Below are 12,998 nucleotides of genomic sequence, written 5' to 3'. Positions count from 1 at the left end.
CATTTTGCTCTGCGTCTCCAAACTTAAATATCCTCCAGCTCAGAGCCTGGAAAGCAGTCAGCTCTGATGATAGGACGCTCTGCTATGAGACTCTCCTCTTCCGTGAGCTTTGGGCCTTGGCTGCCTGGGCCCGCGGCTGCCTCTGATCTCCCTCATTAGTCCAAGCTCAGTTCCACAGGAAGGGCTTTGGGTTTTGTTCTGAGGAGCAGGGGCTCCGTGAACAGGGAGTGACATGATCGACTTCCATTGGAGAAGATGCTTCTGGCTGCATGTACACAGTGGGCTCTGGGGGGGAGAGAATCTGAGTTGGTAATGGAGTCCCACCAGCGATTTGCCAGCACATCTAATGAAAAGCACCCACTGGCCCATGATTTTCAGCTGGTTCCTGAATTACTAATTACTTAATGCAATTTGTCTGATGGACAATTTTTCATAAGACATGAAATCAGGGCAGGGAGTGGTTGGGTGGTGGGAGGAAACATTAAAAGGGGTGTGACAGAGAGGTCCAGGTGGCCCCCAGTCGCATTGTCCACTCCTCAGAGCAACTGAACACCTGACTTTTAGCTGGGCATGTGGCCACCCAAGACTGCAGAGCTCCCAGCCTCCTCTGCAGCTAGGCCGGGTGTGTGACCAAGCTCTCCCTCCAGGATGGGAAGGGAAACAACTTGTGCGGCTTCTAGGCTATTTCCTAGGAGAGAAGCAGGCCCTTCTTTCTGCTTCACCCTCTGTCCTGCTGCGGGGAGCATGAGCCCTGAGGCTGGAGCTCCGCCCTGACCCACATTGATGAGGGCAGCTCCTCTGGGATGACAGGGCAGCAGGGAGAGGAGCCTCCTGGAGCAGCCCTGCCAGACCAGCCCGGGACTGTCTGCCTCCAGACTGAGCATGGGGGAGATGCCTGTTCTGTTTGCCACTCTCCTCTGGCGGCCCTTTATTGCAGCAGCTGAACCTTATCCTGACCAGGACAGCAGGCTTGGAGGGGACTTTCTGTGGGGTTCCCTTGGATCAGGCTGTTCCCAGGGCCACAGCTGCCTGAAGTTTTCAGCCCTCCTTTCCGTGGGGTGACAGCCAAGCTCAGCTCCAACCCACTCCCCTCTCCGGGCGCTTCTCTGGAAATCTACGTGAAGGTCGATGCCCCCAAGGAAACAAGTGTGGAGCTGGTATCTCCCAGGGCATCCTCTTGTTCTGTCCTCCCACACTGTGCACTGCCCACTCTCTCCCAAAGATGCACCTTGTTCTGAAATAGGCTGGACTGACTCTTTCCCTGCTAATATCTGCAGATTCTCGTAAATAACTCAGGGAACAGGCCGTCTCACGCATGGTATAACTTGATTATTGTTAGAAAGATGAGTTTGGAACTGACGAGTTCCCTGCTAAACTTTTAAACAAGTTTAAAAGCTGAATTTGAAAAATGAACCAAATTCTAGTCACAGTGTGAGGGCAGAGACTGGGACTCCCATCAAGCCTTGGCCTGAGCCCTCAGTCTGGGGAGACAGATATTTAGGACTTCCCAGGGGTCTCTTGTCCATGTAATCTCTGATATGCCCTCTACTCTTATGGAGCCTCCAATTTTATGGGGAAAAGGAATTCTAACGTACATTTAAAAACTTGTTGAAGATATTGTAAAAGGGTGCATAGTACATTTGTTCTTCATTTGTTTATGCTAAGCATCTGCAAAGTGTCTTGTAGGGCTGGTTTAAAATAGAAGGTATTGGGGCCAGCCCAGTGGCGTAGTGGTTAAGTTCGCGCACTCCACTTTGGCAGCCTGAGGTTCGCAGGTTCAGATCCCGGGTGCAGACCTGTGCACTGCTCATTAAGCCATGCTGTGATGGCGTCCCATATAAAGTAGAGGAAGATGAGCACAGACGTTAGCCCAGGGCCAATTTTCCTCAGCAAAAAGAGGAGGATTGGCAACAGATGTTAGCTCACGGCTAGTCTTCCTCACACACACACAGAAAAACCCAGAATGTATTAATGGAAAATTTGAGGTTCAGTAAGGCCAACAGATCAGGAGACGACACCATTGAGAAGATAGTTTGTTACGGTTCCCAGAGGAGGGGCACGCCGCGCCACACAGGGCCTCACGGGGAAGCACTCAGGTGGTCAGGAGGCAGAGGGAGGGGGGGAACTGTGGGCAGGAGCCTTTACTGTGGGTTCTGCAGGAAGGAGCAGCGGGGCGGGGTAAGCAGGCTTAGGACTGGCTGGTCTGAGTAATTTCACAGGCTCAGGGGCATAGGGGCTGTCCCAGTTGTCTGGTACCTGCCCTGGGTGATAAGGGCAGGGGGATAGTGGCCCGGAGTATGAGTGTCCAATAGAGGAGGTGGTTGGGGTGTGCGTTGACACTGGATTGGTTGGTTTGTATTTGGGCCCAAGACTGGAGGATTCTTCCTGAGGGTGGGGGGAGGGAGCCACAGGGAGGCAGGAGGCCGAGTTGGGATTCAGAATAAGGCGTGTCCCGCTTATGCACGCAGGACAGATGCTAAAGCATCAGGTTTACAGAAGCTAGAAACATGGTCCAGACAAGGGCTCAGCTCAAATGTCACCTCCTCAGTGGAGCCTTCCCTGCCTACTCCATCTACAGTGACAGACTCCCCACCCCAGTCTCCCTACCATCACCCACTTCATTCCCCTCACAGCGTTCAGGGCCTGGCCCCCTGCTCAGCACCCCACCCTGACTCTCCCCACTCGGAGGAAAACTCCTCACCGGGGCCCCCAGGCCCTGCACCATCTGGGGCCCTCTACCTCTCTCGTCTCCTCCCACTACTGTCCCCACCAGCCCCTGCCTCCTGATCCCCGAGCCCTGCTTTTCCTCTGTAGCACTTCTGCCTTCTAACCTGCTGTGCTCTGCTCACTCTTTGTCCCTCTCTGCGATGTTGGCTCCATGGGGGCAGTGTTTTCTCATCTCCTTCACTGCCCTCCGTGCCTGCAGCCTAAGTCAGGGCCGGGCATACAGCGGGGCTCCACAAACAGCGAATGAGCGAAGAACGCTCAGCACTCCTGGAAACGTGCTTGTTTGTGGCCTGCAGTGTTCACTAGCCCGGCGCACGTCACTGAGGCCCTACTGCGCGCTGGGCCGGCTTCAGACACTGAGCACAGCAGCGGGCGAAGCAGGCAGAGGTCTCCATTCTCATACAGCTGACAGCCTAGTGGGGGAGACAGAGAAAAAATAAGTAAAATATACACAAAGTTAGGCGGTGATATGTACCATGGAGAAAAATAAAGTCAGGAAGGACATTTGAGCAAATTCCTGAAAGTGTTTAGGGAGCAAGCAATGCAGAGGGTAGAGTGTTCCAGGCTGCAAGACCAGCAAGTGCAAAGGCCCTGAGGCGACAGTGGGCTGCATGTTTGAGAGTCTTAGTTATTAGTGTGGATTCTTAGTTTTGTCTTGAGTCTCTATTCCGCTTTTGTTTGTAATCCTTGGTTTCACCTTTCTAGCCAGTTAACCTGAGTTCAGGAAATTCTGTTCTATTCTGTGATTTAAAGTAGAAATGGGCAAATTTGAGTCAAGTCAGTATGCGTTTATTGAGTGGGCCCAGCTCTGTTAGGCATCAGGAGGCTGTGAAATCAACATGGCAGTCTCTGCCTTGATGACCCCAGTTAATGAACGTCCTCGACGTCCTCCAGCCCCTTCCACTGTCCCTCTGCCCCGTCTCCTCTGGGTCTCAAGCTCTGACCCTGACCCTCTGTCGCACCTTCACCCCCACATCCACCTCCTCCTAGACTTCTCTGAGTGTCCCCTGAGCTTCTCGAAGTCAGCATGTCCCAAACTGAGTTCAGCCCTTGCCCCACAACTGCCTCCTCTCCATGAAGTCCCACTTGGTGAGGGAGCCACCACCAGCAGGATCCTCAACCCCTGGGCAGGGCTCCTCCCCACCCCGCCCTGCCGATGCCTGCCACCCCGTGGATCCAGCACCTCGGGAACCCCTTGATCCTCTCCCTCACAGCTTCAGCCTTGGGCTGCACACCGACCTCCCCCTCTTCACAAACCCCCAAGAGGCTGGTACAGTTATACATGGGGACACGGAAGTGACGCACATGGGTGTGGCTGGGAATGACAAGCAGTATCCCAGAGCAGAGGGCAGACCAGGGCTCCTGAGCGGCCGGAGCACAGCTATTGTGGCGGCAAAATGCCCAGAAAGGGGGTGAGGCTGGCACCCCACTGCAGCCCCTCCCCATGTTCCCCAGAGTGCCCTATGTTTCATGCCTCGGCTTGGGCTGGCTGCCCCTCCTTGCTGTCTGTTAGGTGGGTGCCTATTCATTCATTCACTCACTCATTCTTTCATCATGTATTTGGTTCCTGCTCGGTGCCAGGCCCTGGCTAGGTGGTGGCTCATCCTTGGAGGCCCAGCTTGGATGTCACCTCCTCCATGAAGCCATTCTTGATCCCCACTCCCTCCTGCAGCCCCCTCTGGCCTCACCTGGGACCCCCCCTCCCCAGTGCTGTGATCACACTCTGGTGACCTCTGCAGCCTGTGAGCTCTGGGCCAGGTGCAGAAAGGGGCTCAGAAAAATGTGATGATGGCGAAAACACTGAATAGATGAAAGGATTACACACAGGCCACAGGGGGGTCAAGTTCACCGTCTCCCCCTCTCCCTCCAGGACCAGGGCTCCCTCATTATCAGGAGCCTGGGGGACCTTCTCTCACCCTGTGCTCATTTAGACCATTAACAGTCTGGATTTTTTTTCAATTTTAATTTTTTTTAAACTTTGAAGACATGTCATGAGGGTATCCCTCAGTAAGGAGAAACTTAATTATCATTTCAAGGAAGGGAATCCATCTGTTGTGTCTGAGCCAAGACAGGACAATATGGAAAGCACAGGATGTTGAGGGGGAGCCGGCTCAGGGGCTGGGCCTCAGGGCAGCAGGAGGAGGGGAGACAGAAAGACGGATGGAGGCTGAGCTGCCAGGGCCACGGGCAAGCCAGGAGGAGGGGGCGTCCAGGGGCTTCCGCCTGTGAGGGAAGTGTCCCCCTCTGTCACATACAAGCATGTTTCTCATGCTGCAGCACACCTCCAGGCCTTTTTATAACTATCAATGCCCTACATATGTGTTGTGTGAATAAATCACTATTTATTTATCTACCCATTCTCGCATATGTGGTCGTTTGTCTTGTTTCCAGCCATTTACTGGAAAACTGCTGCTATGAACACATTTGTCCATGCCTCTGGTTCACAGATACTAAAGTTGCTCTTTGGAATATATCTAGGTGTGGAATTGTTAGATCATGGGATGTGGGGATGTTCAACTTTACAAGAAAGTTTAATTTATAAGTTTAAAATTTAATTAATAAGTTTAATTTTGCTAAAGCGTTTGTGCCAATTTACATTTCCAAAAGAATCCTAAGGGCAGGTCACCATGGTCTCCGGACACTTGTGATCCCCTTCACTGCCAGTAGGAGTGTAACAGCTTGGCCCTTTTGATAAAGTAACTTGATATCCAGGGCTGTGAAACTGGTCATACTGTTTGGCTCAGGAATTCCATCTTTGGATATTCCATCTTTTCTTTCTACAAAGAAAAGAACTCAAAATGCAGGAAAATGTTTGGCACACCAAGATGTTCACTGCAGCATTTTTTATAACTGAAAAATGGAGGAGAAACTCAAAATTGAAGAAATGGTTCAGTGAAGTGTAGTAGGTTGACAGTCTAGCAAGTGTAAAATGTTATCTCATGGTATTGTTTCCATTTCCTTGGTTACTAGTGAAGTTAAATATCTCTTCATATGTTTATTAGCCATTTCTATTCCTTCTTTTTGAAACGCCTGTTCATGCCTTTGCCAACTTTTATTGAGTTGTTTGTCTTTTCTAATTGATTTACAAGAGTTCTTAATATATTCTTGATACTGATCCTTTTTTTGTTGTATCAGATGCAAACATTTTCTCCCACTTTGTAGCTTATCTTTTCACTTTCTTTAAGGTATTTTTGTTGAATAGAAGTTTTCGTTTTCACGTAGTCGAATCAATAAGTCATTTCTTCTTTGGTTAGTGCTTTGGTTGTCTTATTTACTGGCATTTTCTACCCTGAGGTAGGAACTATATATTCACTTACATTTTCTTCCAACAGTTTTAAAGTTGTGCTTTTGACATTTAAGTTTCTAATCCATCTGTGGTTGATTTATGTATGGTATGAGGTGGGGATCTATTTTATTTTTTCCACATGGGTAGCCAATTTGTTGAACAACTCTCCTTTCCCCAGTGATCTGTGCTGTCAACTTGGTCAGATATAGAAGTGTGATATATCCATAGATAGATAAGTTTGGGCACTTCTACTTAGTTGTCACTTGTTTTATCTGTGCTGGTACCAGAGAGCCTTGTCCACGAACCGTTCTCATAAGTCTTGACGTCTAGTAGAGCACGTCTCTCCTTCTCACTCAGCTTCTTTGAAGTGTTTAACCTATTCTTGGCCCTCTGCTCTTTCATATACATTTAGAGTCATCTTGGCAAGTTCCACGCAAAATGTTTGTTAGCATTTTAATTGGGGTTGCATTAAGTCTGTAGATCAATTTGGGGATATTTAACATCTTAATGATATTAAGTTTTTCTATCTTTCCATTTATTTACATCTTCTTTAAAGTTCTGTAGAATTTTAAGTTTTCTGTGTACATTTCTTACAGATTTTGTATTAGATTTATTTTTAGGTGTTGATAGCTTAGTTTTTTCTTTTTTCTCAGAATGCATTTTTTAAATTGAGGCATAATTTACATACAATAAAATGCACCTGTGTTAAATATACAGGTCAATGACTTCTGACAAATGTGTCTACCTGTGTAACCACCACCACAATCAAGATATGGAACATTTTTATCACCTCTAAAAGTTCCTTGTGCCCCTTTGCCCAGCCCCAAGCCCCAGGCAATTGATAAATTATTTGTTGTCACTATAGAATAATTTTGCCTTTTTAAAAAAAATGACTTCATATAAATGGAATCATAAAGTGTTAATGTGTGTGTGTGTCTGGTTTCTTTTACTCGGTGTAGTGTCTTTGAGTCTCATCCATGTTGTTGCACATCCTCAGTCATTTGTTTCTTTTTCTTGCTGAGTAGTAGCTTTTTCTTAAAACTTTGAGAATCAGAGTTGTTTTTTCTCTTTCCTCTACCCTTGCGTTTTGGCCAGCCCCTCACTTTCTACCTTCAGTGATTCCTGAGCACACAGTATCAGTGTGTTTTTTTGTCCTAAAAACCAAGCCTGTGCCCTCCCTCCTGCATTCAACTATGCTTCCCAGGACCCCTCTAAAGATGGTAGTGGGTGGCCGTCCTTAATCATTTCCTGACAGCTTCCTTCCAGTTAAAAGAGGGAGAACTGACAAATTCACGGCTCCTTGTCCACTGGGGGATTCTGGCCACTTCGGGCTTTGGGGACTGCTGGACTTCCTGTTGAGGAAGCCCCAGCCTCCTGCATGGGGCTGCTCGGGCCGTAGCTGGCCAGAGTGGCTGTTCCCAGATGGCCAGCCCTTCCTGGGCTTTCTTTGTCTTTCGGGACAATCCTGAGAAGACGGCCGCATCAGAACGAGGGGACTTTTACATCACGGGGGACCGAGCCCACCTGGACAAGGATGGCTGCTTTTGGTTCATGGGAAGAAACGACAATGTGATCAATTCCACAAGGTCAAGCTGTCTGCTCTTTTCTTCTCCCTTCGAAGCTTCACGGGGGTGGGGAGGTCACGTGGAAAAGTTTGCTTTCCTCTTCCAGCTATCAGATCAGGCCCGTTGAAGTGGAAAGTGCCCTTGCCGAGCACCTAGCTGTCCTGGAGTCTGCTGTGGTCAGCAGCCCAGACCCCGTCAGAGGAGAGGTAACGAGTCCAGCCAAGAACATTGCCTCCTGGTTCTGTGCCTATTAGCACCCAGCAGAATAATCTGGAAGGCCTAGATTCCCCCATATCTTTCCCCTATCCAGGCACCATAGAGTCTGAAATGCCACCATCAGACACACATTAGTTTTGGTTGAGCATTGCCCTCATGTCTTTAGAGACATAAATACTCTCTAGAGGGACACCATGGGAAGATACCAACACTTTGATAACAACTAGAGGCAGAACTGGGTGCAAAAGAGGCTGACTGTCGGCGGGAGATGGTGGTGGTAGGTGCGAGCTTTGTCCTCTATTCTGTCCCATAGAAAGTCCTTTTCCATTTGCAGATGAGGACATAGCAAGTGCCCCAGACGTAGTTACTGATGGCTCTAACCTGGAGGGAATAGCCAACTTGAGGGATGCCAGAATAAGTATCCAAGGTGACCTTGATCTATCAGAAAGATGTGTCAAATTCAATAAGCTAACTTTTCTCAGGAGAAATGCCAATTCCTTCCCAGGAGTCCCAGAGGAACGGATAGAATGGGAGAAATAAGGTCATAAGCTGAACTGTGTACTTTTCACTGGCTGTATATCCAACGTAATCCTGAAGTTGTATGTAGTTACTTGATGAAAGTTGGTGCAACATCAAGCTACATTCTCAGAAGCACTGGGGCCAGAGGAGTGGTGCTCAGTCTGGGCCCTGGACTGCTCACAGCTGCATCATCTGGGGTTCTTGTTTAAGATGCAGGTTTCTAGACCTCAAGTCAGACTTGCTGAATCCAAGTGACTGGGGATGCATCCCAAGGAATTTTCATTTTGACCAGAAGCCCCCAGCCAAGTGATTCTGATGCCCACTAAAATTTGAGGCCACTAATGTAGAATGAGGGAGGTGAGAATCCCATCTACATGCTGGAGAAATGACACCTGGAAAAGTATGCCTAGTTCTGCATGCCGTGAATTAGCTGGGGCTATCACGAATGGCTGTGTGCTCACAGTTAATCCATGTAAAGTGTTCAAAACAGAGCCTGGCACATAGAAAGTGCTCAATAAATGTTTGGTAGTTTTGGCAGTAAGAGAAAGCCCTTCCTAAAAGCCACATCTGTCTGAACATGAAATGGCGGTGAGATGCCCACCTTTGGAAGTATGCAAGGACAGTGAACCACTGCTTAACAGGATGTGTTGACAGAGTTGTATGCTGGTATGAACAAGCAACCTCCTGGCCTTTGGACTCTTCTGTTCCTACCAGAAACCACATTTTGTTGTGCCTGAGTTTGGGACTCTTCCTCCTCCTTGGCAGGAGGCAGCCTGCAAGAAAGACGTGGGCAGAGAGAGCCAAGGTGCAGCATGTCCCTCAGGATGCCTGGAATAGAGGCCGTGCAGCAAAACGTTCACTGATTGCAGACGCTCACACATGCAGTCTCAGAAAGAGCCCCCTCCCCTTGAAAGTGGTCTGCACTGTTCCCCGATCCTGCCTCTCCAAACCTATGCCGTTACCTTCCTAGTCAGGAAAACCTGGACATATGGGACTTAAGGAGTTTGTGAGGCTTTTTTCTCCAAAGTATGTGCATCCTAAGAGAAGCACGTTGGCTCCTAAGGGTGTCACTTCAGGTATGGAGACTAGTTTGGGAAATAGGTAGGAGTCTGAAATCATTCCACAAAAGCCAGTGCTCCTGAGTTGGTCCTGGAAAGGAAGACAACAGAAAAAAGTTGGTGTTATCCATTTCACTGGCTGAGCCCAAGGAATTGTAGAACTTGCTTGTTGGGCTGGTGAAAAGTGAGCGCCTATTCACAGGCTGGGTTAAGGAGAAAAGAGTTGTTATACAAGGCCTGACTGTTTTTTTGTCAGGTGGTAAAGGCGTTCATAGTCCTTTCTCAGCCTACTCCTCTCATGGTTCAGAGGAACTAACCCGGGAGCTCCAGGAGCTCATGAAAAGGGTGACTGCTCCATACGAGTACCCCAGGAAGGTAAACATCGGGGGTTCTAGGACATGATGAGCTGGGGACTCAGGAGGGCGCACGCTACCTGGGCTCCCACTCCGGGCTCGGCGCTGGGGAGATGAAGGCACAAACAGGCCCAGCAGCTGCTGCAGCCTTTTCTCCCTGTCTGTTCACGGGGCCTCCCCAAAGCACATTCTGTTCCTCCTCTAAGAAGTGACTGTAAATCAGATTCAGGGGGTGATGCTGAAACACTGTGGGCAAGATCACGTGCTCCAGGCTCTGGCTGATTTGATTGTTGCCGTTTGGAGAAAACCGTGACTCATGGAGGCTTTCTGACGAAGTGGTCGATGGTAATGACTCTTTTTGAGACAAAAGTCTTTCTGGGAAATGATGATTTCAAGGTGTTTTTGTTTTTGTTTTATGGTCACTAGGTGGCCTTAGTTTCAGAATTGCCCAAGATGGTTTCTGGAAAGATCCAAAGGAGTAAACTGAGAAGCCAAGAGTGGAGGAGACAAGATACAACCCCAGAAGGGCCCCACAGGCCTCTGAAGGTTCTAAGGGGAACTGGTGGGGTCACTGCTTAGTCCCCACTTGGAGCATCATTCCTTCAACCCTGTGACATCAAAGGCTCTCGGCTTCCAAATGGGCATCTCCAGAATCACTGGATGACCCTGGAAGAGAACATTACTGACCCAGAGTGCATGGCCACTGCCCAGTCTAGCAAATGTTTGGTGGCTTGACTTCCCCCTCTGTCTGGAGGCGTCTTCAGCAGCTGCCCACTGGTCTTACTTCCTAAAAGCTTGCAGCTGGCCCTCTGAGGGACGGGTCACCAGAGCGTCAGAGCACTTGTGATCTCTTTCACTGTCGGTGGGAGTGTAACCACTTGACCCTTTTGATAAAGCCATTTGGTAATCATATTTAGGGCCATAAAAAATTGGTCATACCCTTTAGCTCAGAAATTCCATCTTTGGGAATCACTACAAAAGGAAGGATTCAAGAGATGTTTACTGTAGCATTGTTTAAAATCGTCAAAACAAAATAAGGAAAAAAAATCAATATCCAAACAATAGAGTAATGATTAACTGAGTTGTAGTAGAGTAACTCAATAAGATATCATGTGGCCATTAAAAATATGCCTTGGGGAAATCTTGAGCTATCTTAATTTTAAATCAGAACAAAAATAATATGTGAATACTGGAGAGTCACAGCTTTGAAAGATAAAAGAAAAACTGTAGATGGAAAAATGATGAGAAGGAAATATACTAAAATGTTAATAGTAATTTTCCTGGGTATTGAAAATAATGGATGATGGTTTTTTCTTTTCGTCTACATTTCTTGTTTTCCAGGTTTTCTCAGTAAGTATATATAACGATTTTAATGAAAAAATTATTTTAAAGAAACAATCCCCCCAAACCACACTCTGCCTTGTGTCTGGTTCTTTCTCCACATCCTAAGTCATTGTCCCCAAATGCCAGTGTTGTATGTCTTACCCAGGAAGGACGCGAGGACCTGAAGTCATGTCCCAGGCCCAGAAACAGAAAGGATGATTCTGGGCAGCTGAGACCAGCCAGGTGGAGAAGAAGCATATGGAAACTCAGAGTGAACCCAGTGCTGCTTACCCGACCCCCAGCACTTCCACTCACGCACCAATCATTATTTATTGAGCGCCTACTCAGTGCTGGGCTCTGGGAATACAATGATAAGCAACAGCCAACCCAGTCCCTCCCTGTATCAGCCAGCTCGGGCTGCCAACCAGAGTCCCATAGACTGGGGGCCTTTAACAGCAGGGATTTATTTCCTCAGTTCTGGAGGCTGGACGTCCAAGATCAAGGTGTTGGCAGGGTTGTTTTCATTCTGAGGTCTCTCTCCTTGGTTTGTAGACTGCTGTCTTCTCCTGTGTCTTCACATGGCCTGTTCTCCGTGCGTGTCTGTGTCCTCATCTCCTCTTATAAGAACACCAGTCGCATTGGGTTAGGGCCCACCCTAACGACCTCATTTAACTTACTCACCTCTTTGCAGGCCCCGTCTCTGAATACAGCCACATTCTGCAGTACTGGAGGTTAGGACTTCAGCATATGAATTTGGGGGGACACAGTTCAGCTCATGACACTAGCCTTGTGGAGTTTACGGTCTAGTGGGGAGGTTGATATTATTCATCAAAGAATAATGCAAATAATGCCCAACTGTGATAAATGCTATGAAGGAAACACTACAGTTAAAACATAGTTGGGGGCTGATCAAGACTGGGGGGCACCCAGGGTATCAGGAGAGTCTTCCATAAGGAGGTCCCCCCTGAGCTGGGATTGAAGGAAAGGTGGCGGTAAACCAAGAGACTGGGGCTGAGCTTTCTGAACAAAGGATACCCATGTGCAAAGGCCCTGAGGTGGGCAAGGCAGGTCAGTGTTTCTAAGAACAGCTCACACTCGGCCCCACCTATGTCCAGGCACAGCTCTAAATGTTACCTCTCAGCCATCCTGTTGGACAGGTGCTGATAACATCCTCTTTTTACAGATGGAACAGAGAGGTTAAGCAGTTTGCTGAAGTTCACATGGCTAGTATCTCACAAGGAGTCCAGCTCCAGCGTCCACACATGCTTCGCCTTTCACAACTGATTCACAATGACCTGGTTTCAGAATTTTGTCTTTCTCCAATGAGTGCCAGGGAAATGACAGAAATGACCCCCTTAAGGTTTCCTAGCCCTTAAAAAGGAAAAAATCGTGTCAAAGTGATTTACTTATTCTTTTATTTATTGAACAAATCTGACGTAACATTGTGTAAGTTTAAGGTGTACAGTGTGTTACTTTGATACATTCATATGTTGTAATATGATTGCTGATGTAGCGATATTTGTCACATTACATCATTATGGCACAATATTGTTGTCTATGTTCATTATACTGTGCATTAGATCCCTACGGTTTATTTACTACTCCTTACAAGTTTGTACCCTTAAACGCCAAGACTCTTATCCCGCCTCATCCCTGGGTACCACCATTTTACTCTGTTTTTTACATGTTTAACTTTTTTAGATTCCACATATAAGTGATATCCAGTACTTGTCTTTCTCTTGTTCTTTATGCTGTTTATCTTTATGCATTCCTGGGCTGGGCAAATTCTCCTCATTTTAAAGGTGGAAATTCAGAAAGGGAATTTGCCCCAGGCCCAACAGGAGGGGGTGCCAGAGGCCAGGAAAACAGGCAGGTCTGACTCCACATCACTAGTGCTCTTGGGCTGGGGCTTGTCCTGGTGGATGGGGCGCGGCTGGGATTCCTAATGAGC

At 47.9% G+C, this 12,998-nt stretch overlaps 1 pseudogene across 1 annotated transcript in view; it reads left to right on the top strand.

The window, feature by feature from the left end:
- The window catches only part of LOC101393862 (acyl-coenzyme A synthetase ACSM2A, mitochondrial-like), a 94,411-nt pseudogene that overhangs the window by 8,922 nt on the left and 72,491 nt on the right, over positions 1–12,998 (top strand). The window lies entirely within an intron of this gene.

This window comes from Ceratotherium simum, chromosome 26 (genome assembly GCF_057802395.1).
Source record: "Ceratotherium simum simum isolate JZ-2026a chromosome 26, ASM5780239v1, whole genome shotgun sequence".
NCBI classification, from domain to species: Eukaryota; Metazoa; Chordata; class Mammalia; order Perissodactyla; family Rhinocerotidae; genus Ceratotherium; species Ceratotherium simum.
This window is presented reverse-complemented; position numbering and strand designations above follow the sequence as displayed.